The sequence below is a fragment of the Scardinius erythrophthalmus genome (assembly GCF_964197995.2).
Source record: "Scardinius erythrophthalmus genome assembly, chromosome: 24".
Lineage (NCBI taxonomy): Eukaryota > Metazoa > Chordata > Actinopteri > Cypriniformes > Leuciscidae > Scardinius > Scardinius erythrophthalmus.
The window spans coordinates 24,029,087-24,055,377 of record NC_138244.1 but is presented as its reverse complement, the minus strand read 5'-3'; the positions used below and the strand labels follow the sequence as shown (position 1 = coordinate 24,055,377).

The 26,291-nt window shown below is 37.0% G+C and overlaps 1 protein-coding gene across 1 annotated transcript in view; it reads left to right on the top strand.

Annotated features, from left to right (window-relative positions):
- The first annotated feature begins 897 nt into the window (after positions 1-897).
- The window catches only part of frs2b (fibroblast growth factor receptor substrate 2b), a 52,796-nt gene continuing 27,402 nt past the window's right edge, over positions 898-26,291 (top strand). The window contains exon 1 of the mRNA XM_081356265.1: positions 898-1,358. The gene's annotated coding sequence lies outside the window, so the exon portion shown is untranslated. The remainder of the gene's footprint in view (positions 1,359-26,291) is intronic.

Sequence of the window (26,291 nt, the reverse complement as noted above, 5' to 3'; positions counted from 1 at the left end):
GTGTCATTGAAGAGACAGATAAAGAAATAAAGAGAAAATAAAGAAATATCTTTAAATATATGGACAGAATATTTTTTTTTATTGTGCATCATTTCCATTAGCTGTAATTTTATCAAATTTTGCAAAAACAAAATATTACTCTGATTCTTGAGAAAGGGGACAAAACATGTTTTAGAAGTTCGTTTTTATTATTTAATAATACATTAATTATAAACTGATATAAGGGAACAGGTTTTTCTGAAAATATATTTTTCTAAAAATATACATTTATTCACTTCATAACTTAATTTGTGTCAACTCCATCAGACGCATTAAAAAGCATGCTATTTTAATTTGATCCATCCAACAACAGTGTAAAGTCTTCAATTATGTAATAATGGTGTTTAGTAAAGGAGTTTAGTAAGTGAAAAATTCATTTTTTCCTGGGTCAGGGTTATTATGAACAATCCAGTTCCTAAATTCCTTAATTCTCTAGCCTCCTTTTTAATATTAACCAATGTTCTTAGGTAAATCAGACATAATATCATATAGTTCAGTTGATATTTTAATATTTTAACAAAATAAATGGAAAATATTTCTTTCAAAATGAACAGAAACCTTCATCTAATGAAAAACTGATGGAGTTGACAAAGGTCCACCTGAGGTTACAAGTGATTGACAAGACAACATATTAAGACATCTAACAATTTTTTTAAGTTAACATTTAACATTCAAGAAAATGAAAAAAATGTCCCTGTGATGTATATAGCCTACAGTTGATCCACTGTTGGACATTAGCCTATTTAAATTAAACTAGTGGAGATTAATAAAGTGTTTTAATTGAGTTTATTGAGTCCACAAGACCAAAACTGTCCATCGTTCAAGAAACATCAAATAATGCTAGGTGTAGCACTCTGTATTGGAGACCTGATTAGGTACTGTAAACTGTTGCTGCTTCAGACCACCCATTCTGCGCTGAGCCTCCAACACTCGCCCAACGTAACCCACGTAAAATGACCTACACCCGCGCATGCGCAGTGTCCCCTAGCTAAATGCTAATGCTAGCACACACTATTTTGCAGCGGCCCCGGATAGCAACAAAATTATCCAACAAATAACCCTAACTCCGATTTTACTCTTTAATGCGAACTTTAACTTTACATCATCATACGCTACGACGGGCCGTTAAACGTGCTTTATATAGTTAACGTGTGGTTATTGAGTGAAAGAGGGGACATTATTTTGGCGCTCGGGCGGACTTGTGCTAGTTTGGCTAATGATTCTTACTCTTCATAAAGTTAACATATGAACCTGTGATAATATGTGGAATATTAATCGATGAAAAGTACCCTTCCTGATTGATCACAAGCAAGCTTATCGTAAGTATTTTCCCCATCTATTTAATAGAATATGTTTATCTAGCTAATCTCTTATCTGATGTTAGCTGTGCTACGTTAATCCAGTGGAATTCATGCATTAAATTAATATGTGAAAGAAATACGTTACACAACAAAAATGTGCCAGTACAAACTTTATTTGGTTTATTGTGATTTGATCGAGTAACAATAATTTGTATTTTATTCTATTTTCACTTCGAGTCTTGTCAGTTGATAAATGTTCATTTGAATTGAACCCTGCATTGAAACTATCCCTGTTAATGTAAACGGTGTGCTGCTTATTAATATAAGGAGTATGTGTATTTACTGCATTTTTTTATATTATATTATTATATACTTTATATAAAATTCATATATGTAAATGAAAACCTCAGACCGCCTAATAAAATTGATGTGGTGCAACCAAAGAAAAACAAACAAACAAACAAACAAACAAACAAACAGGACAATATGTCATGATATAGAGCCCCTGTGGACCCTCATGTCTGTGTGTCAGGGACAGGGTCAATAAAATATCAGATAATGAACTAACCTCAGGCAAGGTTAGTTCAGTTTGCAACGTAACGTGGTGTACATTTAAAAAAAAAAAAAAAACATTTAACTTAAAAATATATATTTAAAACCTTTAGTTTGGAAAAAAATGGTTAAGATGTGTGCATTTATGCCTTATTTGCCATATTTTCCTTAAGGTTTTAGGAAAATGTCATATTTTTTACTTGGTTACAACTAGTACTACGTCTACAATAATCCGGATACATCTGAAAATGGCAGGATCAGTTTATTTAGCAAAATAACTTACCATTCACTGATGTGTCCAGGTCTCATCAGTCACCATTTATATGTTTGCTCTAAAATGATACTGCTCATGTTTTGCCGCAGAAGAGCAAATGTGAGTACATTTTCTGTCATCTTTGCAGGACTGTTATACGAAGAGTGTAAAAAGTAACATATTTTAGCAACTGTGTGAAAGTGAATAGCACAATACCAGTATAAACATGAATATTTATCGGTACAATATGCGTCTCATGAATAAATATCCACTTTGGAGAGCGTTTTCAGAAAGCTTTGTTTACGTTCTTGAAAATGCTATTTCAGTGTAGACGGAAGGCCAAAATGCAGAGAAAAAGATGCGTTTTCAAACGAAAATGTATTAGGGTATGTTTACATGACAAGGATGTACTAAGAAGACAACGTTGTCAAAACGACCCCGTTCACAAGGATCTGCAAAAATGATTAAAAAGGCTGCATAATGCATGCCAGGCCAGTAGTTGGCGTTGTCACTTTCTCAAGAAACTCCCCGCCAAAACATAATACGCATGTGCATGACGTCACCGTTTTCACATATTCATGTTTTTTTTTTTTTTTTTTTACATGGAGAAGGTAAAGGCATTGTTTTCAAAAGTTTGCACTTTGAAACCTGTTTTCAAAAGCTTGCGTTTGTCACTGTTGTCATGTAAATAAATGGCCAAAACGAATAAAAAGTTTTCCGTTTTCAGTTTAAAATAGTGCCGTGTAAAACACACCCTTTATAGTGTGGACAAGGCGTAATCTTTCTTTAAAACGGTACAGTGAAAATATGTCAAAATGAAAATACACCCTAGTTTATTCTATCATTTTTTTATATTAATTTAAATGAATTCTATCTAGTCAAGTCAAGTCTCAAATCCTACCTAGGGTTTAGTTTATTTTCTTCTAATAGGGTTTAAAAATAAGCAGATCTAGCAGCTTTTAAGGCCTCTCTGTACGCGATCTGTGATAAAGTCTGTATGGTGTCCTGGTGGCCTGTATACAGTAGCCAGCACAAATCTCAAACGTGATTTATCATTTACATTAGATAGTGTTACATTAAGCACCAACACTTCAAAAGAATTATATTTGAAACTAGACTTTTCATTAATTCTGAAGATATTGCTAAAAATTACAGCAACACCTCCCCCTTTGCCTTTCAGATTAGGCTCATGTTTATAACAGTAATCTTGCAGGGTGGACTCATTTAAAGTCATGTAATCGTCTGGTTTTAGCGAGCTTGGTGACGTGAGACAGCTAGCAGACGGTTGGTTTAGCCAGTCTGTCTGCTTCCTGACCTGAGCCCCAGTTTGTCATGTTTGAGCTCTAAGACTATGTGCCATATTACTAGAGAGAAGAGCAGGACCATCCCAGGAGGGATGAATACCATCTCTTTTCAACAGGTCAGGTCTGCCCCAAAAACTTTTCCAATTGTCTATGGTGGACACCACTTAGACAGCCAGCCATTGAGTGAGGACAATCTACTAAGTATCTCATCACTCCGGCGAACAGAAAGGGGGCATCGTACTTGCAAGTTCACACTAGGGCTGTGCTCAGAATATCGATACAACGATACATCGTCATGAACTCCTGACGATGCGCGTATCGATACAGCAGCTTCCGTATCGATACTGTTGTGCTTATGTAGCCAAATCAGGGCTCGAATTTCGGCGCGGGTATTGTGCATAATTTTAATCATTCCTGCACTTTAGCATGTAGATTGTATGAGTAAACTAATCCACACAGACTATACAATCAGATCAGTCAATTTAAAACTTCACAAAGAGCGTGAAGCCTTGTTTGTACTTTCGCCTGGCTCCGCAGCGCAAGTCTCCGCTGCCTGCACGCGCACCTCCCCAAACGGACGAGGCGTTTATACTCGACGCGCTCACAAACAGATTGCGAGTAACAAAAGTTATTTTTCGCGGATTATATCACTTTAACAAACAAAAACACGCAAAATTATGTCAAACATTTCGGTCTTGTTGAGTATCCTCTAAACACAGTCGGTTATGTCTTCAGCATAAACGCATGATGGGACAGTATAATGAAATCAGGATCCGTGCACTAGCTCTTAAAGGGACAGAAGCCATATGTGTCTGTCATTTAATATTGTTGTCAAAACAACAAAAGATAGTTTTAACTTGAAGAATTTGGATTAATAGCATATGTATTTAATTTAATCAGGACTAAAATACTACTGTTTTATTTTGCATTTGATTACTTTATTCAGTTTCTAGTATTTCTGAATACTAGTGCTAGACCTATTCAAAAAGTTTTCTCTTTATTGGTAGGCTATCTTTATTCTATTGTATTTATTTGCGCTACTGAAGGAAAAGCCATTTTAAACTTTTTTGTGACAAGTTTTTTATTTCATTTAACTCTTCGTTTTTTATGACAAAAACTAAATGGTTTTTCAGTGATCACAACTGTTATAACACTGGTTATAAAATAAACATATATTACTGTTACTAAACTCTGAAATTCCAAATTGATCCATATCGTGATACATATCGTATCGTGGCTTTAGTATCGTGATTCGTATCGTATCGTGACATTGTTGGTGATACACAGCCCTAGTTCACACACCTCTTTAACGTTAATTTTAGTGATCTCCTAAAAGATGAAGTCGAACATCATTAGTGCCGACGTGAATAATAATCTTAGAGAATTTACGATTAGCATTAGCCAGCACTTTTAAATTTTCTTTGATGTCAGGCGCTCTGGCTCCCAGCAAACATGTGACTATGGTGGCTGGTGTCTCTATTTTCACATTCCGTGTAATAGAATCGCCAATAACTAGGGCACATTCAACAGGATTTTCAGTGGGTTTTTCACTGAGTGGGGAGAATCTATTTCTTATGGTAATCAGAACGGAAGAACGGTGTTTTGTCCCGCGACTACAGCGTCTCACGGTCACCCAGTTGCCCTGCTGCACGGCCTACAGCCGGAACCCAACAATCTACGGGGCTCGCTAAGCTAGTCACATCCAAAGCAGTATCTAAAGTCCATGCATTCTTACTATCCTTAATTAAATTTTGGATGCGTGTCTGTAGTTCTGAAATCTTCTCCGCCAGTACTGACAGAGAAGGCTATGATGTGGCACGAAGTGCAAGTGACAATAACATGAGAAGACATTACTCACCATGTTTGTTGACTGATCCTACTTACCACAGTTGTTTGATAGACTCGTAAAAGCACGAGCGTGTGCGAGAAAAAAAAAAGATGGTAAACACAGATGGCAGGTTAACAAGCTAGCAAGATACTTGCGTGTTGTGCTAGCGATAATGATTTAGATAAAAGCTAGCTATGTCAAATTAATGTGATAGGCAATATGTAAAGGATAATGTACATCCAGCCGGTGGTTCTCTCAAAATAACCCCTGACAGGGTGATGAGGTTCGCGTTGGGGTCTTAATCAGCCTGAAGGGGGTTATTTTGAGAGAACCACTGGCTGGATGTACATTATCCCACTTATTACACAGGTACTTGCCACATAAGTAAATAATTAATTAGACACGAAATATTGATCTGAGTTGAAATATTTTATTAAGTCTTTAAACGCAAAGCTTCCGCGGAGAGCAATTGCTAGCGCGGCAAGTTCAAACTAGACAGACATTTAAGAGATACAGTATACAGTCATAACACCAAAGCTGCGTTTGTATGAAATAAGAGAGCGAGTCCATGATACTGGATGGCATAATTAAATAACTGTACACCAAATATTGATTCGACTGAGTTTTAATACTTTATTAGCTCACCAAATACAAAACTTCCACGAAGAAAAACCGCTCCTAGCAGGCGTAGCACTGCTGACTTCAGTGACCCGGATGAGCCTGCGTTTCTGTTTCCAGCGACTGTTATCTGGGAAAAACTTACCGCTTGATGGTGCGATTCACCGATCAGAATCAAGTATTCCACAGAGCCGTGTAATTATAGACTATATCTAATATATGTTGATGAGTAAGTTATATTTAGCAATATAAACAAAAAGGAATGATAGTAAATAGAGATTCAAAACAGAAAGCTATACAGAGCTTACAGACGCAAACCAGCAGCAAGGCAAGTTTTTAGGCTACTCTGTAATGTTTTGCAGTTTGTAATTGTGAAGGTTAAACAAGTATCTGTAAAAACAATCTAAATTAGAATGCTGTGTTTTCCCTCAATTTCTAAAGTTTTAGGTCATAAAGATCAAAGGTGCAGCAAAAGATTTGTATTTTTTAAAGATTTTGTTTTTATTCATATAAAGATATGTATTTTTTTTAGAATGAATTTTAATATCATGGTATCAAATGCGTGCATGTGAGAAGTGAATTTCTTTATGAAAATATGTCAGGAATGTTTCATTTTCTAAACCATTTTTTTCTATTAAGAAAGCTCACCTCTACCTCCTGCCAGAGGCTTGTTCTCACACAAGGCTACATACACACTCAGCTAAATTCAGTTGCCAGTTCAACTTTAGTGCTTAATCCTGTTCTGTACACACAGTTTAGTAATCTAAGGTAATCTATAAATATAACATTATAATAATAATAATATATATATTTCACAGAAAATTATTTGATGGAATACTGCATGGTTACCTGACATCCAGGCAGCCTATTACTATAAATTATTAGAAAGGTCTAAGGATTTATTATAAAATATTATATAAATAATTATAAAAATCTGAATAATTTTTTAATTATTGTCAGGAGGTATTCAAAATCAAGAATGACTCTGTCTTAAATATGAAATATGAGCCTCTTATGCATCCAATGTGGGGGGAAAAACCTGCACACTGGAGAAAAACATATGGATTCATTGTCATATACATTTCTTTGGAGAGAAGGATTACTTTTCCTATTTTTTTTACCCTAAATAAGATGGAGTGAGCATTACTAAGCGCTTTACACACGTCTGTTTCATTCATACTGGAAGCCATTTATATGACAGGTCCACTTAATAGTTTTGCCCATGGCTCAGTTTACTGTATTTACAAGGTATAATTCACCCAAAAATGTAAATTCAAAAACATCATTCAAATCACCATTTCACATTTAGTTTTAGAAGTATGATTATTCAAAGCATGTTTATTCTTATTTGTATAGAGCACTAATAGTGGGAGAGGCAGGACATAGCGAGCACCGTAAGAAAGAGTGCGGCTTGTCTGAGTAAAGCCGGGGACACGCTTAGCCACTGTAAGGCCGATTATGAATGTAATTTGATACTTATGACTGATCATGCCCATACACCGAGTCAGAGACAGTTGCATTCAGTCGGTGTTTAAAGTCGGTGTTTAAAATCTGCTCCAGTCATTGGAAACAGAAAACTTAGAATTCAGCTAGTCGTTAATGCCGGGCACACACTTAACGACTAGCTGAAACATTCTAAGACTGAACTGAACACACTTACAGACTGTTTCCAAAGACTGGAGCAGATTTTAATCACCGACTGTGAACAACCGACTGAATGCAACTGTCGCTGACTCGGCGCGTTTGGGCATGATCAGTCATACGTATCAAATTACATTCATAATTGGCCTTACAGTCGTTAAGTGTGTCCCCGGCTTCAGTGTGTCCCGGAGTTTACAGAGTTTCAGTGACATTACTACATTAATCTACTTTATATAATGTATAATAATGCAATGGGGGAATATTTGTGGGTCTTAATTATAATTAAATAATAATAACATTATTTAATAATAATAAAGTATTAATAATAAAAAATAATTCTTCATTTTGGCTTAAAATTTGCAGGATTCATACAACAGCTATCAATATGCTGGGTATTGAAATCACTTTTGAATGCGCTTTAGCTATTTACTTTCACTTTCGAATTTGTGATCACACGTACTCTGTGTATAGGTAGAGGCGGTACTGACCGTACATTTTACAATATACGATGTGTGTCAGTGACGCTAAGGATCTGTTGCGCACCAATTCATCCGACATCGTCCTGTCTGTCACCTCTCCTTACTATCTTCACGTAATAAGTGAAGTCTGATGCACTGTAATAAGTGCACTGCAAATAATGCTTTTCTTACTTAGTATTTTTGTCTGGTTTCCAGTCCAAATATAAAAAAATTCTTAAATCAAGATGCATTTACTAGATAAGTAAAATTAGATATGATATTATGTTTTCCGGGGGAATAAATCAAAATTAAGTGAGTTTTTGCTTAAACCACGAAAAAGCATCTGTCCATGATGGGGTAAGAAAAATAATCTTAATTCAAACAGAAACAAGATTATTTTTCTTAAAGGGGTCATATAATGCCATTTTTGTACAAGCTAATATGATTATTTAGGGTATAAATTAAGAGTTTGTAATATACTTTAATTAAAAATTCCCATTAGTATTGTAAGAAAACCAGTGTCGGCACCAGGACATACGGAACGTGGGGGTTTCGTTGTGTCACTGGGGGGCATACCTCTCCCACCCTCAATAATAATAATACACCCACTTTTAATTAAAACAACAACAACAACCTCTATAAATCCATGATTGCTTGAATGATCAAGCACGTTAGGTGTTTTAGACGAATACAGATTATTATGAATAAAGAGTAGAAGTTGACTGAAAAAAAAATACTTAACGTCATGACGTACAGTCATATTTCAATCAATTACATACAAGCTGCTAGTGACGTAATTTATTTAATCGCCTGTCGCGAGTGAAAATGCAAAGTTGCAAAAAGATGATTTTATTCTAGTAAAACTAAAAAAAAAAAAATATATATATATATATATTTTAAATAGGCCTTAGCCTATATCGTCGCTGTCGGGCGGAATCCTCGTATCTCTCAGGAAATAAAAAAAACGGCATATTTTTTGAGTTATTAAACATTGTATCGTTGAAGTTGGTATTATAGCCTACCTTATATTCCTATCCTATTGTGTACCAACATTAACACAAAATTTCCCCAAAATCATGTTTACATCTTCCTAAACTTCACTTTAAACGTTTAAGAGATATGAGTGATGCATGCAATACCAAAATACTAGGCTGTCTAAAATAGGCGGAAATTAATCTGCACGCAAACAGTCAGCGGTCGCGTTGAGCCTTTTGACAAGAGAAAAGGCAGTAGTTAACCAAAGCTAACGACTGTGGTTACATACATCTTCCTAAACTCCAAAAAACGATGAGCTGACTAACGTTAGGCTGTCTAATAGGCGGAAATTAGACCAGTAGACCTACCTTTTTAGGCGGAAATTAATCTGCACGCAAACAGTCAGCGGTCGGGCCAGGCCCCCTGGGGCCCCCTCGTGGCGCCGACCCTGAAGAAAACACTCATTTTACCTGGTCAAAAACAGCTCTGTTTTCAGCACGCCGTTTAAGTGCATGCGTCTTTAAATGATATTGAGCTTTGCTCACCCCGCCCCTCTGTTCTGTGCGTACACCCTTTCTAACACAATAACCATAACGCGTTGTTCATTATAAACGGTGGGATTATGAATTATATTGAGAACGTCGTACATAGAAAACATGTCATAATGTACCTGAGTGTAAAAATAGCCGCATTCATCGTGAAGCCTGCAGCAAGCGATTTGCAAAGATTAATATAAATATTAATATAAAGGTTAATAAAATGTTACACTCACTTCTTCTTCTGGAGGTGCAGCAGGAACACGAATAGTTGGTACCGATCCTATTTTCAGGAGCAGCTTCTTAGCAAAACCAGCTTTACTGACCCTCGTTTGTAAAGCAGTCTGGTGTGTGAAATGATTTGCAAACATGAAAGCATGGACGTTGATTGTGGGGAATCCCCGCGAGGGAATCCCCGCGTCAATGCTTTGGGAATATTTCACCAAAACATCAAAATGACTGCTGTGTTCCTTATTACACCCAAGGACAGAACGCCACAATCGCTTAGATGCCATTCTTCTCCAGCATATCAATGCACTATTATGACGGACAGCTCGCTCATGAGCGAGGGCGGGTCTGTGTTGAAACGCTGCTTTCAATCACAATCGTGGGAGGGGTGTCGATTTTGTGATGTCACAAAATCGAACAGCTTGATTTCAGAGAGGGTAAAACATACAAGGAGATTTAAAAAAAAACACTGGATGGATTTTTATCATTTTATGATGGTTGTGTACAGGCACTGCCAACACACATTTCAGTACAATCAACTTGTAAAAGTGCATGTACCATTATATGACCCCTTTAACCCATGGACAGATAATTTTGCTTGTTTTAAGCAAAAACTCAATTTTGATTTATTTCCCCAGAAAACAAGACATAATATCTAATGGCATTTTACTACTTGGGCAATTAAAGCGTTATGGACGTGACATTTGCAGTCAAAACTTGAAATATAAATTCTCAGAAAATGCATTTATTACCAATAGCCTATATTGTAAACGTCTGTTTATATATCCATACTCCCTTAATAAAGGAGTCCAGACATTAGAAAAATATCAGTCTACGCATGCGTTTTATATTTAAAGGAGACATATCATGCTTTTAAATTGTTCCTTTTTACATATAAATCATACATTTGTAGTCTATATAAAGCGGAACTGCAATGCTTGGGTCTGAATTCCTCATTATTATAGCTCCACAGGCCCCTTTTCTACCCCTTTTCTGAGGTGCGTCTCAATCAACCCGTTTTGGTGCGGTCTCTTTAAATACAACTGAGACACTTCATACCCCGCCCCTCTACAGGTTGCAGAGGTTCAACTCCACCCCGTTCAGCCATTTTTGTAGTTTGATAGCAGAGATACGATTATCTAGCGGCACAGAAACTTTTTATTCACACGTTATTAACAAAATGTCAACAACGGAAGACTTGTCCATCCAGCCTTACATGTTCGAGCCAGAGTCGGAGCCGGAGCGAGATGAAAATGAAGACGACGAATCTGCAGAACAACGTCTTCATATGGATGTATCGCAATGGTGTGTACTGTATTTACACATGAAACTTTGGTCTTCCGATCTTTTACCACCGTGTCGATTTATTTTGATTAATATGTGCGAGGGAGAGAGAGCAAGACAGCGTCTAGTTTGGAGACGGTGATGTCTTGTTTACACGTTTGTCTGGCTCTGAAGAGAGAGAGAGTGAGCGCGCGCGAGACCGGGTCTCTCTCTCTCTCTGCTCAATCTTTCAGTTAAACATGCGTCCTGACACAAGCGCGGCAGTTCATCTACATTAGACGGTGTAATGAAGTGTGTGGGTTACTACATCCAACAACCGAACATTTTAACTTACCCTCTCGTAACTTCTGCATCCTTTAGCTTGGACTACAAAATTGCAGTGAGAAATAGAAATGGCGGATTGCTCGAAGTGTTGGGCCGGGAGTCAATGTCCTTATTTGGCAGTTCCGCTGCAAATACTGTGACGTATTAGTTCACAAAACGTCATAGATAACAGAAAAATCGGAACAGGTTGAAAAATATGACCAAAACAGAATATAAAGATATCAACGAAGCACCTGAAGAGAATAATTTCATATTTTCTGTACTTCTAAACACTCCAAATATACAGCAAAATGCATTTAAGGGCTAAAAAAGTGGATTTAGCATGATATGTCCCCTTTAATATGAGGGAAATACACATGCGTTATGGACGTGACAAAAAAAATCTCTAACTTTTTGTTGCCAAAATATTTTTTAGTTATTCTGTGAATTACACTGCGCAAAACAAAAGTAATAGTACCCACCGAATGAAGAAGGGTTGGCTCTCCACAGAACATAAAATATTCATTAGGGCCCAAGCCCTGAAAGGGCGAAGGCCCTATTGTTTCCGTAAGGATTATTAGGGCCCAAGCCCTGAAAGGGCGAAGGCCCTATTGTTTCCGTAAGGATTATTTATTTATTTTATTTTATTTTTTTTTTCACTTTTGGGGCCCTTAACATGCTCAAAAACTCTTGAAATTTTGCACACACGTCAGAACCTGCGGCCATCAGGGCCGGGCTGAAGCTGGTACCGGGGCGTGGCAGGGGGGCTCGACAGCGCCCCCTGGAATGGGGTCCGAAAACTTGGTCCATAAATCAAACACGCTTGCATGTAATAATATGAAACTCCAGGGCTCCAGACTAATTTTTTTTATTAGGAGCGCTGTAGCCCCTGACTTAAAATTTTAGGAGCGCAAGCAGAAAATTTAGGGGCACACCTTAAATCACCTTACAATGCAATTATTCACATTTCCCCCCAAAATAACTGTATTACTGACAAATGCTTTGATAATAAATAGCCTTAACGTACAGAAATTACAATGTGCAGTTTTATTTTAAGTTCACAGGGCTCCAGACTAACATCTGAGGGCAGCAGCACTAAGTTCTACAGAAAGTATTTGGTAGCACTGTGGGATGACAAAGCACTGAGCTAAATTTGAGGTGTATAGATAAAGTTAACTTTAATTATTATCATTCATAATGTCTTAATATTAATTCAAAAGCAAAATGAGTGACAAAATAGATATTATGGAGTGAAAATAGCCAGTAAGCGTCCTCTGCAGCTATGTTTACAATGGTAATTTAATCTTTATCTTTTTTTTTTAAATAAGTGTGACTTTTCCTACTTCTTGAAACTTTTAGTTTTATAAATAGGGACAATCTTTAAAGGATGAACAAAAATGTTTTGTCAACACATTAAAAATAACATTTAAATATGATATAGTTTTTTTTTAAGTGCTAGAAAAATATGTGTAGGCTACTGTTATAATAACCACAGTATACCATAGTAGTTACAGTAAGTGTTACTACATTAAATCCAAGGTGAATGTTGCTGATCTGTGGACCTAAAGCCTTCTATTACTTGTTCGTTCATGGCACATGTTTCTCCTGTTTTCCACGTCAGCGCTGTTTGATCTGATATGAGAATTCTGCGTCAAATCTGAACGTTTCTCACTGGATCTCGCAGCAATGTTATTAATTCTGTCCCGAACTCAATGGATTTCTTCACTGGATCTCCACGATGTAACTGTTTCGCGTGATCGCGATCGGCCCGCGACTGGCGAGAGAAGCTCTGCGCTGTCTATTAATCCTCGTTTCCACTGAGCAGTACGGTACGGTACGGGACAGTACGGTACGGTTCGGGTCTGTTAACCATGATCTGGCTAGCGTTTCCACTGCCAACAGTACCCTTACTTGATAGGCGTGGTGTTTCGATCGACGTCATTTTCGCGCGAAGAAGAACATAGTAAACTACAATGGATGACATGCAGCAGATCTTGTTCTTGCTCCTCGACATGTTTGTCACAAGAAGACAAGCGCCGACATTAGGCTTTTCTCAATATCAAGTACGCAAAGTTTGTACTTGCCATGTGCGACTCCTACATGCAAATGGTACAGCGCGTTCTTAAAAGCGTCGCTGATACACCGGTTATCTCGGTTACTCTGTCTGTACATTTTAAGCAACAATAAAACGAAATATGTTATAAAACACCACTCTGCCTCTTTTCGTTTTCATTTAAATAAATTAAACATTATAGGGACACAAATGTGGTTCATGCGCAACGCATATTGATTATTCACTGCACGTTATACGTTATAACGAAACGAAATATAAACACAACCCTAACGTTACCTCTTTTCGTTTAAAAAAAATAAATAAAATAAACATATTCCAGGCAATATATGCATTTGTACAAATGTTGCAATAAACATCAGTGATAATCTTGTAATAAAAAATGACAAGAAACCATATTTCTTTTTGTAAAATTTCAGTTTTATCAATAATAGCCTATATAAAAGTTTAAGTAAAGTACAAGAAGCTATACAATAAGAAATAAAGCAAACAATTCAGTCAAATATCCAAATGCAGCGCTCTAACATTACAAGTAGTTAAACACAAATAACATTAATATAAAACTAAACTTAGCCCTCAGCCAAAACGATCGACAGGGAACTCATTATATACTCACGAGACCAAAGATCGCCCGTTAGGTCTACACAAAACGAATTATATCTTATGTTTAACCACTACCGTCGGAGTCTGCGACGAACGCCGAGGCAAGGCTCATCCAGCCGGGAAACATGAGCGCCGAGCGCCCGCTGAACGCATGGATCTCACAACCGGGGGAAAAAAAATCATCTTTATAAATAAACCACAGATTTGAGCTTTAAACAACTACATTCTCGCCTGAAAAACTCTTAAAATTACATTTCGTGATACAGTAACAGTAGTATTATATTAAACTGTATATTAAAAAATGGCGCTTCTTATGTTGTCATTCCTCTTGTAGCACGCGCAAGTGACGATTCTCTGTCAACCAATCAACGTCCTGCAGTGAGTCTAGCTCCACCTTTTAGTACCGTTCCACTGTGCTAGGTACCCCAATGGAAGGGTACCTAAAAAGTGGTACGGTACGGTTCGGCATTTTGGTACCATTCACAACTTTTGATAGTGGAAACGCAAATAAACGCGTACCGTTCCGTACCGTACCGTACCGTACCGCTCAGTGGAAACGAGGCATTATTGGTTCGAACTATTAAACGGTCTGTGAAGCACTTTCCACTTTCATTTTGTTTTTATTTATTAACATGTCACGGCATACTCTATGCTTGAGGCTGAGAATGTGTCTAACTAGCGTATTGTGTTTAAACTGCAACATTCGCAGCTCATGGAGTTCGTCTCCTTACAGTAGGCTACCTCTCAACCAGCTGAATTCTCGCAGACAGTCTTCCCGAAAATAGTGGGTTCAGGCCTTTATCACCTTACAAACCTCTGACTCTGAATCATCATCATCCGACTGTGTCTGTCTGTGACATTGATATTTGTCTCCGTCTCCTTCCCACGGACGTTTACGCGCGCTCGATTATCTCTAGGACCCTCCCCCTCCACACATTAGCCAGTTACAGTGGCATTCCCTATTCTTCTCACACTCATTTGCCTGCCACAAATTCCGGATTCATTGACGCGCCCCTTCCACGTTTAGTGGGAAAAAAAATTACTGGTCGCACATGTGCGACTGGATGTAAAATTCAGTCGCACACTCTAAAATTTTGGTCGCAAAATGCGACCATTTGGTCGCAGTCTGGAGCCCTGAACTCGGTACACATATAGATCTCATCGTGCCGAACAACTTTCCCCTGGTCAAGTTTTACGCCAGCCCAACAGGAAGTCGGCTATTATGGGTTGTTTGGAAAACACTTGCTGTGGAATGTGAAATACTCCTCCTAGAAAATTCACCGTGTCCCCTCCAAACTCGGTGTGCATGTAGTCAAGACTTTGAGGATGCTAAATTGCGGACGGATTTTTGATATCTCGAACGGTTTGGCCGTGGCGAGGAATCGAATTTATGGCGAGAAAAGAGAAACACTAAGTGGAATAACTTCTGCATACATTAACTGATCTTGATGAAACTTCAGCAGTGTGTTCGTGGTAAGAGGCCGATCAGATGTATGTAGCTATTGTGATTCAAAGTTATAGCGCCACTAACTGGCAGCAGGAATTGTGTCACTTTCAACATGCTTTTGACAAAAGTGGGGGGGTTAGTTTTAACTACAGTAAAAAAAACTCAGTTCATATATTGATCTCATCGACCCGGACAACTTTCTAATTTAAAGTCATTAGCTCAGACCATCAGGAAGTCAGATATTTTGGTCTGAATGTGGATTTTTTTGCAAAATCAGCCTCTGAATTTTTAGCCACCTTTATCTAAGTGGTTTATTTTATTCCCACCAAACTTTTTCAACATGATAAAAATATATTAATGATGCTAAATTGTGAACGGATAATAAATATCTCAAACGGTTTTGCTATGGCGAGGGATTAAAGTATTGTCTAAAAAGGAAACACTAAAAGGTTCATATATTCTAAAAATTTAATTATAAACCATTTATTATTATATAAAAGTATACAAATACCAGAACTTAATTCATTTTATTCTTTTTTTTTTCAATTTAAGAATGAAGTTTAAGTTTAAAAACTGCCAGAATGGTTGTTTAGTCTAAACAATAAATAAATAAAGTCAAACATAGTGCTATACTGCCCTCTTGTGTTCAAAATCAGGTAGGCCTATTATATCTATATAAAAATATACTAGGTATGTGACGGTAAGAATATTTTACCACCGGTTAACTGACGTGTGACACCGCTGGGGGCTTTTTAATCGCTAACTTAAAAACGAAAGTAAAATATGTACGTCCGCACGGACATTGATAATGGTGCGGAGCAGAGCGAGCATTTTCAATAAATTCCTATGGAAGGAGGAATGACCTAAAAAACGTTGACTCTGTTCTGCTCGTTCCTCGCTGAGGACGCGCACCATTATGAATGCCCGTGCAGCCGTGAGCATTTTAGTTTCATTTTCGGGGAGGATTGCTTGAATGTATTTAAAAAAAAGCACAATGTTGTGTTTTATTGCTACTGTACAAAAATATAAGTTAACACTTTGCAGTTTGAATGATGTTCTGAACAAAATGACAGAGTATGTTTTTATGTGTCCACTGTTTAATCGCGCCCTCGTTTTAGAGATTCCCAAGTTATTTTTTCATTTAAGTTTTTTCATTGTTCTAATCAGGTCAGGCAAGTAAAACTATCTGTGTCTTATCCATTACATTTTTATATAATATATATACACTACTGTTCAAAAATTTGGAGTCAGTAAGATTTTTAAGCGAGGTTTCTTCTGCTCACCAAGGCTGCATTTATTTGATTAAAAATACAAACAAAAACAGTAATATTGTAAAATAGTATTCCAATTTAAAACAGCTGCTTTCTATTTTAATATATTTTAAACTGTTATTTATTCCTGTGATCAAAGCTGAGTTTTCAGCATCATTACTCCAGTCGTCACTGTCACATGATCCTTCAGAAATTATTCTAATATGATGATTGATGCTCAAGAAACATTCATTATTATTTTAAATGTCGAAAACAGTTGTGTACAGTCTTTGATGAATAGAAAGTTCAAAAGAACAGCATTTATCTGAAATCTAAAGCTTTTGTAACATTAAACACTACCGTCCAGAAGTTTGAGGTCAGTAATAATTTTAATTTTATTTTTTGGCGAAAGAAATAAAATAAATCAATACTTTTATTAATCGAGAATGAGTTAAACTGATCAAAAGTTACAGTACAGACATTTAAAATGTTAAAAAAAAATTATATTTGAAATAAATGCTGTTCTTTTGAACTTTACATTCATCAACGCATTTTGAAAAAAAATCTGTACACAACTGTTTTCAACATTGAAAATAATAATTAATATTTATTGACCATCAATCATCATGTTAGAATGATTTCTGAAGGATCATGTGACACTGAAGATGGGAGTAATGATGCTGAAAACTCAGCTTTGATCACATAAATTAATTACAGTGTAAAATATTTTAAAATAGAAAACAGCTGTTTTAAATTGGAATAATATTTCACAATATTACTGTTTTTGTTTGTATTTTTAATCAAATAAATGCAGCCTTGGTGAGCAGAAGAGACTTCTCCTAAAAACATTAAAAATCTTCCTGACCCCAAAATTTTTAACGGTATATATATATATATATATGTTTGTATAATATATATATATATATATATATATATATATATATATATATATATATATATATATATATAATATAGCTGCGAGCAGCGATGGAGGGCCAAAGCCGGCGGTACCGCCACCCCGGTGCCTTTTGGTAACTAAAGGCACCGGGGTTGTGGTGCCACCGGCTTGGGCCCGTAATCGCTGCTCGCAGCTATATTTATATATATATATATTTTTTTTTTTTTTTCTTTTTCTTCATTATTTTTTTTTTTTGCCTTTTTGCCACTTTTGGGGCCCTTAACATGCTCAAAAACTCTTGAAATTTTGCACACACGTCAGAACCTGCGGCCATCAGGGCCGGGCTGAAGCTGGTACTGGGGCGTGGCAGGGGGGCTCGACAGCGCCCCCTGGAATGGGGTCCGAAAACTTGGTCCATAAATCAAACATGCTTGCATGTAATAATATGAAACTCAGTACACATATAGATCTCATCGGGCCGAACAACTTTCGTGCTCTAAGTTTTACAAAAGCCCAACAGGAAGTCGGTTATTATACGTTGTTTGGAAAACGCATACAATGGAATGTGAAATACTCCTCCTAGGGATTTCATCCGATCGCCACCAAACTCGGTGAGAATAAAGTCAAGACATTGAGGATGAATTCTTGCGAACGGATTTTTGATATCTCGAACGGTTTGGCCGTGGCGAGGAAACGAATTTATGGCGAATAATGGGACACAGGAAGTGTGTTATAACTTCTGCATACATTAACTGATCTTGATGAAACTTCAGCAGTGTGTTCGTTGTAAGAGGCCGATCACATGGATGTGACTATTGTGAGTCAAAGTTATAGCGCCACCAACTGGCAGCAGGAAGTGTGTCACTTTCAAAATGCTTTGAAGTCACCCTCTTAATTTTACCCGATTTGCTTCAAACTTTATGTGTATAATGTAAACACAGGGCAGATGTAGACCTGTGAAAGGATTATTGATATCTTAGATACTGTTGCCGTGGCAACGCATCAAGTTTTAATATTCTTTTCGGATGCGTTTGAGACTCTTAACATGCTTGAAATTGGATGAAACTCGACAGACACATAACACTTATTAGCCAGTAGACATGTGAAAAGTTTCAGAAACGGGCGTGGCAGGGGGGCTCAACAGCGCCCTCTTGAACAGGGTCTGAAAACTTGGTCCATATATCAAACACGCTTGCATGAATTAATATGAAACTCGGTACACATATAGATCTCGTCGGGCCGAACAACTTTCCCTTTGTCAAGTTTCACGCCAGCCCAACAGGAAGTCAGCTATTATGGGTTGTTTGGAAAACGCTTGCTGTGGAATGTGATGTACTCCTCCTAGAGAATTCATTCAATCACCTCCAAACTCAGTCAGCATGAAGTAAAGACATTGAGGATGCTAAATTGCGGACGGATTTTTGATATCTTGAACGGTTTGGCCGTGGTGAGGAAACGAATTTATGGCGAGAAAAGAGAGACACGAAGTGTGTTATAACTTCTGCATACATTAACTGATCTTGATGAAACTTCAGCAGTGTGTTCGTGGTAAGAGGCCGATCAGATGGATGTGACTATTGTGATTCAAAGTTATAGCGCCACCAACTGGCAGCAGGAAGTGTGTCACTTTCAACATGCTTTTGACAAAAGTGGGGGGGTTAGTTTTAAATACAGTAAAAAAAAATTGTTTTTATATTGTTCTCATCAAGCCGGACAACTTTCTAATTTACGTTCATTAGCTCAGAGCAAAAGGAAGTCAGATATTTTGTTCTGAATGTGGATTTTTTTGCAAAATCAGCCTATGAATTTTTAGCCACTCCTCTTAAAGGGGTGGTTGATTGCTATTTCACTTTTTTCATTTTAAATACTGTGTAATGTTGCTGTTGGTGCATGAACAGTATCTGCAAAGTTGCTGCGCTGAAAGTTCAACGTAAGCAGAGATATTGTCTTTTAAAAATCAGGAAGTTTAATGCCTACAAAAACGACTCGAATGGGACTACAACGAGATACTTCCCGGGTTTTATATGTAACTAACCCATACATTTACATCAACCCTCCCTCCGGAACATGTTCTGCTGTCGAAGAGGAGGAGTTATAGTGGAGAGCTGTAGCTGTCAGGTCTTCTGTGTTCAGGCTTCCTACAGACGCTGTAGTTCGTCAACAATGGTTCAAATTTAAGTTTGATTATGTTCCTGACAATTACAATCGTAGTTTAGCTCTCTGTGCTGCGCATTTTACCGAAGACAGCTTCCAGAATCTACACGAGTTCAATGTCGGATTCAACAAGAAACTATTACTCCAACATGAAGCAGTTACAGCTTTAAAACCAGAGGCCACAACCTGCAAGTAAGATTTAATCATTTTAAATGTATTTGCCTGTATAATTTAAGACGTACGTTTTAGTTTTATCAAGGATGTAAAAAAATGCCAGCGCTGGCTTTAGTATATGACAGATGCGTACAAACATTTTGGACCCGAATTTGTATATGTACAAATTTTGTAAACGTATTTTCCATGTATACTTTATGACGTAATTTTTTGATTTGATCAAGAACGCAAACCAATGCCAAAGCTGTTTGGTTATAGTAGCTAGTTAGTTCGATGTTATTTTGTGTGTATAAGAAACGTGTACAAACTTCAAAAAATTATCGCAACAGCGAACTTCAGCTGCTATCACATATACACCTAAAGAAAACGACAAACTGAGTAAACTACCGGTAAGTGTTGTGAATAGTTAAACGGTTGTTCATTCTATCAATAAAACAATATCTTTAAAAAACGGTATTACTCAGTCATGTATTCAGTTATATTAAATGTTTAATCAGGGGGAAAGCGTATCTCAAAAGCTAACAAACAGCAGTAGCATTTTCAAGTAACAGCGTATGGGAATTCTTTGAGAAAATAATAATAATTAAAAAAAATTACCATTCAGAAACGTTTAGTAAGAGCCGTGTTTGCGGAGGTTCTGCTTGACTCTCTTCATCACCGCTCTCTGGGTCTGATTCTGGCTCAAACTGATGAGGCAATATTGACACCATTACATTTGACCGGGTCCGGAGCACATGCAACTGTCGCCCGTAAAGGTAATGGGCGTGAAGATTCCGGACGCAGTTTAGCCAATTACAACACACCGGCCGAACTAACCAATCTGAGCTCATTGCCTCTTTCTGAGGGAGTGGTTTCATAGAATCAGGAAGTCAACCGGTCGTTCAAATGACAGAGGAGGAAGCGGCTTACAATAAAGGTGAAATTTATGAAAAATAAGGCGTTTTTTAACAAACGAAACACGAAGACATGTTATATTGCAGCCCATAAACATAATCAAGCTAAGAAAAAAGGCAGTAAACCACCCCTTTAAACTATTTATTTTATTCCCACCAAACTTTTTCAACATGATGAAAATACATTAAATATGCTAAATTGTGAACGGATAATAAATATCTCAAACGGTTTTGCTATGGCGAGGGATTAAAGTAATGTCCAAAAAGGAAAAACTAAAAGCCTCAAATTTTCTAAAAATGTAATTATATACCATTTATTTCTATATAAAAGTATACAAACATCACAACTAAACATTTTATTCTTTTTTTCAATTTAAGAATGAATTTTAAGTTTAAAAACTGCCAGAATGGTTGTTTAGTCTAAACAATACATAAATAAAGTCAAACATAGTGCTATACTGCCCTCTTGTGTTCAAAATCAGGTAGGCCTATTATATCTATATAAAAATATACTAGGTATGTGACGGTGAGAATATTTTACCACCGGTTAAAGCTACAATATGCAAGAATTTTTTGCCACGAGAGGGCGCTACATTCCAAACAACAACAACGGCGTAGCTTGATGACGATGTGAAGGAGCGGGAATGATGGGAACTGTCGTTTTAAACTCCACCGTGGATGTAAATCAGTCAGATGGGAATCGAAAAATCATGTTCATGGATGAGGCTAAGTTCTATTTTTATAATGACATGCTTTTTGTGGCGAGGGGGGCATGGTTCAGCGCGGTCTGTAATGGGAGAGAGAAGAGAAGAGCGTGGGACGCAAGTAGGTCAAGTGCAAATGACGAACACCTGTGTCTTATTGCTGTGATCCGCTTGGAGAGACTGCTTATAAGCCGCGCTGGAACGAGAGAGAGACTGAAGAGAAAATTGGACGCAGAGAAAGAAAACCGGTGGATCCGAGCTCTCATTTTTGAACTGTTTTGTGCCGTCGCGGTTGCCACGGTGAATGCGCGTTGTGCATGACTTTAGTTTGTTTTGCTTTATTTTAATAAAGTACCAGTCACGCTGACCCCTGTCTTCTTCCTTCCTGACTCTTAAACCTCATCACACTTTTATTTCATTAAAATTAATTAACCGCAAGAAAAGTAAGGTTTAATACTACACTGGTTATCATAGATGTTACTGTGTATGTCGAATTCATTGTTGTGATAAAGCGGCGCAGTTTTACGTGTTCTAAACCATTGTTGTAAAAGTACATTCGAACATACCCACATCATTTGCCAAAATACTGATTAATCTTTATGTATAACACATGCTATATTTATTTACATGGCCATAAACACCAGACGTGATAAACAATGTCAATGAACTAAACACAAATCTAAAGCAATAATACTTCCTTTACATAACTATTACAGAATGCTACATTTGGAAAATATAAATTTAAGCATGCTTTGTCGACAGAACCAGCTGCAATCGGTAAAGAATAATTGTGTTCCATAACGACTGCACGAAACAAGCTAACGTTTGTTGCTTGATAGACGCTACAATTACAACTTCCGCATTTGTCTAGGACTCCACGCAGTACGAGCGGAAACAGAGGGTAACGCGGATGTGACGCAATTGACTGGCGACTCCCAGGTCCCCCCTGCTCTAACGCCCCATTTCCTTGGTTAAAATCGCAATTTTCTCACGATTTAAAAATAGTTGGAAACATTTGGGATATTGTAAGTAATCAACTTAACAAAATATATAACACTGGCCTTGAGATTATGGGATATTTTAATGCAAAATTATTGCATATTGTACCTTTAACTGACGTGTGACACCGCTGGGGGCTTTTTAATCGCTAACTTAAAAACGAAAGTAAAATATGTTCGTCCGCACTGACATTTATATTGGTTGAGCGAGCGTTTCAAATGAATTCCTATGGAAGTAGGAATTAACTGAAAAACGTTCACTCTGTTCTGCTCGTTCCTCGCAGTGGACGCGCACCGTTATGAATGCCCGTGCCGCCATGAGCATTTTAGTTTCATTTTAAAATTAGCGCCTTTCGGGGGGTGGATTGCTTGAAATTATTTTACAAAAGCACAATTTTGTGTTTTATTGCAACTGTACACAAATATAAGTTAACACTTTGCAGTTTGAATGTCGTCCTGTATAATGACGGAGTGTGTTTTTATGTGTCTACTGTTCAATCGCGCCCACGCCACACACACACACACACACACACACACACACACACACACACACGGTTTACTATCTTTGTGGGTACTCTCCATGGACTTAATGGTTTTTATACTGTACAAACTGTATATTCTATCTCCTCACACTAACCCTACCCCTAAACCTACCTATCCCAGAAAACTTTCTGCATTTTTACATTTCCAAAAAAACTCATTCTGTATGATTTATAATCTTGTTTACCCATGGGGACCTCTATTTAGGTCACTGTGACACGAGTCCCCATGAGCCTGTGTGCATTCAGGTTAAAGTCCCCACCGGGATAGAAAAACATGACACACACACACACACACACACACACACACACACACACACACACACACACACTCCAGCATTACAATCTTGACATCGCAGCCTGTTTATTATAGCCTTAATAAAATATAATAATAAAATAGTCAACCTAACATATAAAAATTACACTGCTCTAAATAGTCAGTAGTACAATTCGTACATTCACAGTAAGCACCGCTCGCTCCACTGTGATGTTTCCAAGCAAATTTTTACGCATGTGAAGAGGATGATTTTTTTCCGTCGATATTGGAACACGAGTGAAGAACAAAGCCTATAATAAAGAATAGTTTAGCATCCAAATACATCGCAAATGTTGAAACATTTTGATTCTGATGAGAGGGTTACGTGAGCCCAACACTGCTTACTTTCATTTTTACTTTACATTAAATTTAAAGGATTTGTTGTGGAATATTTTGAGTGTATCATAAAATCAGAATAAAAAAATAATAATAATAAAAAAAATAAAATGAATGAATGAATGAATGAATAAATAAATAAATATATATATATATATATATATATATGTATATGTGTGTATATATATATATATATATATATATATATATATTGCAGCGATGAAGGGCCAAAGCCGGCGGCACCGGGGTTGCGGTGCCACCGGCTTGGGCCCGTAATCGCTGCTCGCAGCTATATTTTTATGTTATTTTTCGTTTTCGCAATTATGAGGAAAAAACAATGTTACTGACGTGACAGTTCTCCGTTACGGACGTGACCGCTCTGAAAGCGGCACTAAAATACTGCTTTAAAACGTTCACAGAGACCTCAAACAGGCATTTAAAACACCAAATATTAAGGATTGGCATTATAAGCAAAAATAATATTCAATGTTTGTTCGAAAATCGTACCTCTCCCCCAACATGCTCACCGGTAAGACGGCGTTCACTCAAATCCCGCTCCAACATTACATTTGAGTAGGCATTTAGTCTCATATTAATGTTTAAATAAAATACGGTAATAGCATTTTTTATTTCATATGTTGATTATATGAAAGGATAACAGCATGAGTAAGATTATAAGATGCAAATATATCGGATGCAGTATATCAGTGGGCAGACATGATTTTGACCAATTCTTTCGTTTTTTTTTTTTTTTGTAGAAAGCCTTTCTTTAATGTGAATTTCGTTTTGTATAAATTGTATCTTAATTTTAATCAATGTTTCATCAACCAATTGCCTGGATTTATTAAATAAGAAGCAAATAGGCTATAGCAGACAATATAATCAGGACACGGAGGTGCCGTCGCGTGAAGTGGAGCGCGCCTCATAAATGAACCGAAACTCCGCGTATAATGTAGGCTACTTGCCTCACATACCTGAGAAATATATCTATAGGACGTCTGAAATGTCTACTTTTAAACTACTTTTAAGTCGTGAGTCAAAATGATTGCAATATCACTGTTATTTTGTCAGCTTGATCACGGGATTATGATGAATATTCATGTTTTAACCTAGAGGGAAAAATGCGACATCCCAAAGGAAGTGTCCTATGGCTATAAGACACATGCTCTTCTTTAAGTTGTACTGTATCATATACTACCTTCTGATAGAGGAAGAGAAGATCCGTTCATGTGCGCTTTATCCGCCGCGCACTGAGGCGCTATATACAGAAATATACCACGCCGTATTAAAGAGCGGTCTCTATTGTTTACATTTTGTTATAAAATAGACTGAATTTGAAAGTTGAGACATTTTTTCATATTAAAACTAACAAAGCACAAATATTATTGCGATTATTGGATATGCACTGAATATATGGTAAGCCTTAAACCGATCACAAATAGGCTACATATGATTTGATGTGAAGCGTCCTTAACGGTCACATCCGTTACGCATTATTATGGTTGTTCAGAGTAAAGTAGTGGAATGAAATGTCGATCCTAGTAAGCATAAACATAGTTTAGCTTTGCATATAAATTTTCAAGTTATTTGCATTTATAGTTGTTATATTATATAAACTTAATCTTTAAAACGTTACGGACGTGACAGAGCACTGAAGCGTCGAGACCTCTTTATTAAAGCCCTTATGAATTCAACAGGCAGTGCTGTTATGACCAAATTTGTATATTTATTTCTCAGGCATGCCTCCATCTTTCAGCAAAATGCTTTATGTTCAAATTAAGTTTTTAAAAGGGGGGTCTTTGATACCTCTTTTGAAAGCATGAAATATGGCTGGTTGAAATAAAATTTTTAGCATTGTTGCTCACCTCATATGTGGTGGAAAAACAAGGCAATTTTCTTAATTTCTGATACAGCACATTAATACAGTATATTACAGACCTAAATGGACAACTTAAAAGGGGTTTTGATCTTTAGGTAAAAACTTTATTTTTTCATGGTAAGGATGACCTTTGCGTGGAATTGCCCACTTTAGTAAATGCATCCTGATTTAAGAACTTTTTTGATATATTGGACTGGAAACAAGACAAAAATACTATGTAAGAAAAGCAATTTTTGCAGTGTGAAGTCTGATGCACTGTAATGTAACTGGCTGCTGCAGCAAACCTAACCATGTCCCTTTAGGGGCTCCGTAGAATGCTTTACTCAGTTTCCTTGCCTTTCCGAATTCAGATTTAGGCTTCTGGCAAAACCCCAGTTACCACAGTGTCAATCATCACAATTTCGGGAGTGAGTCCTGTGCCATACACACATGGAACGGTAATTTAGAGGATTCACGCCTGTATTCAAATGAGGTTGAGACTCCTAAACTTTACAGTCTATATGTGGCCAAAGTGACTTTAAAATGAAGGATGTTTTGTAGATATTACAGTATGTACAGCCAAACTTGACATCTGAAGGCTCACCTCATTTATGGTGAGTGGAGATGGAGATGCCAAAGAGATTTAGTTAGTGTATGTTTTTATTTATTTATATCATTATTTTATTAGTTAATGTGTTTGTGGGTACATTTTTTAAAGCAAATTCACACA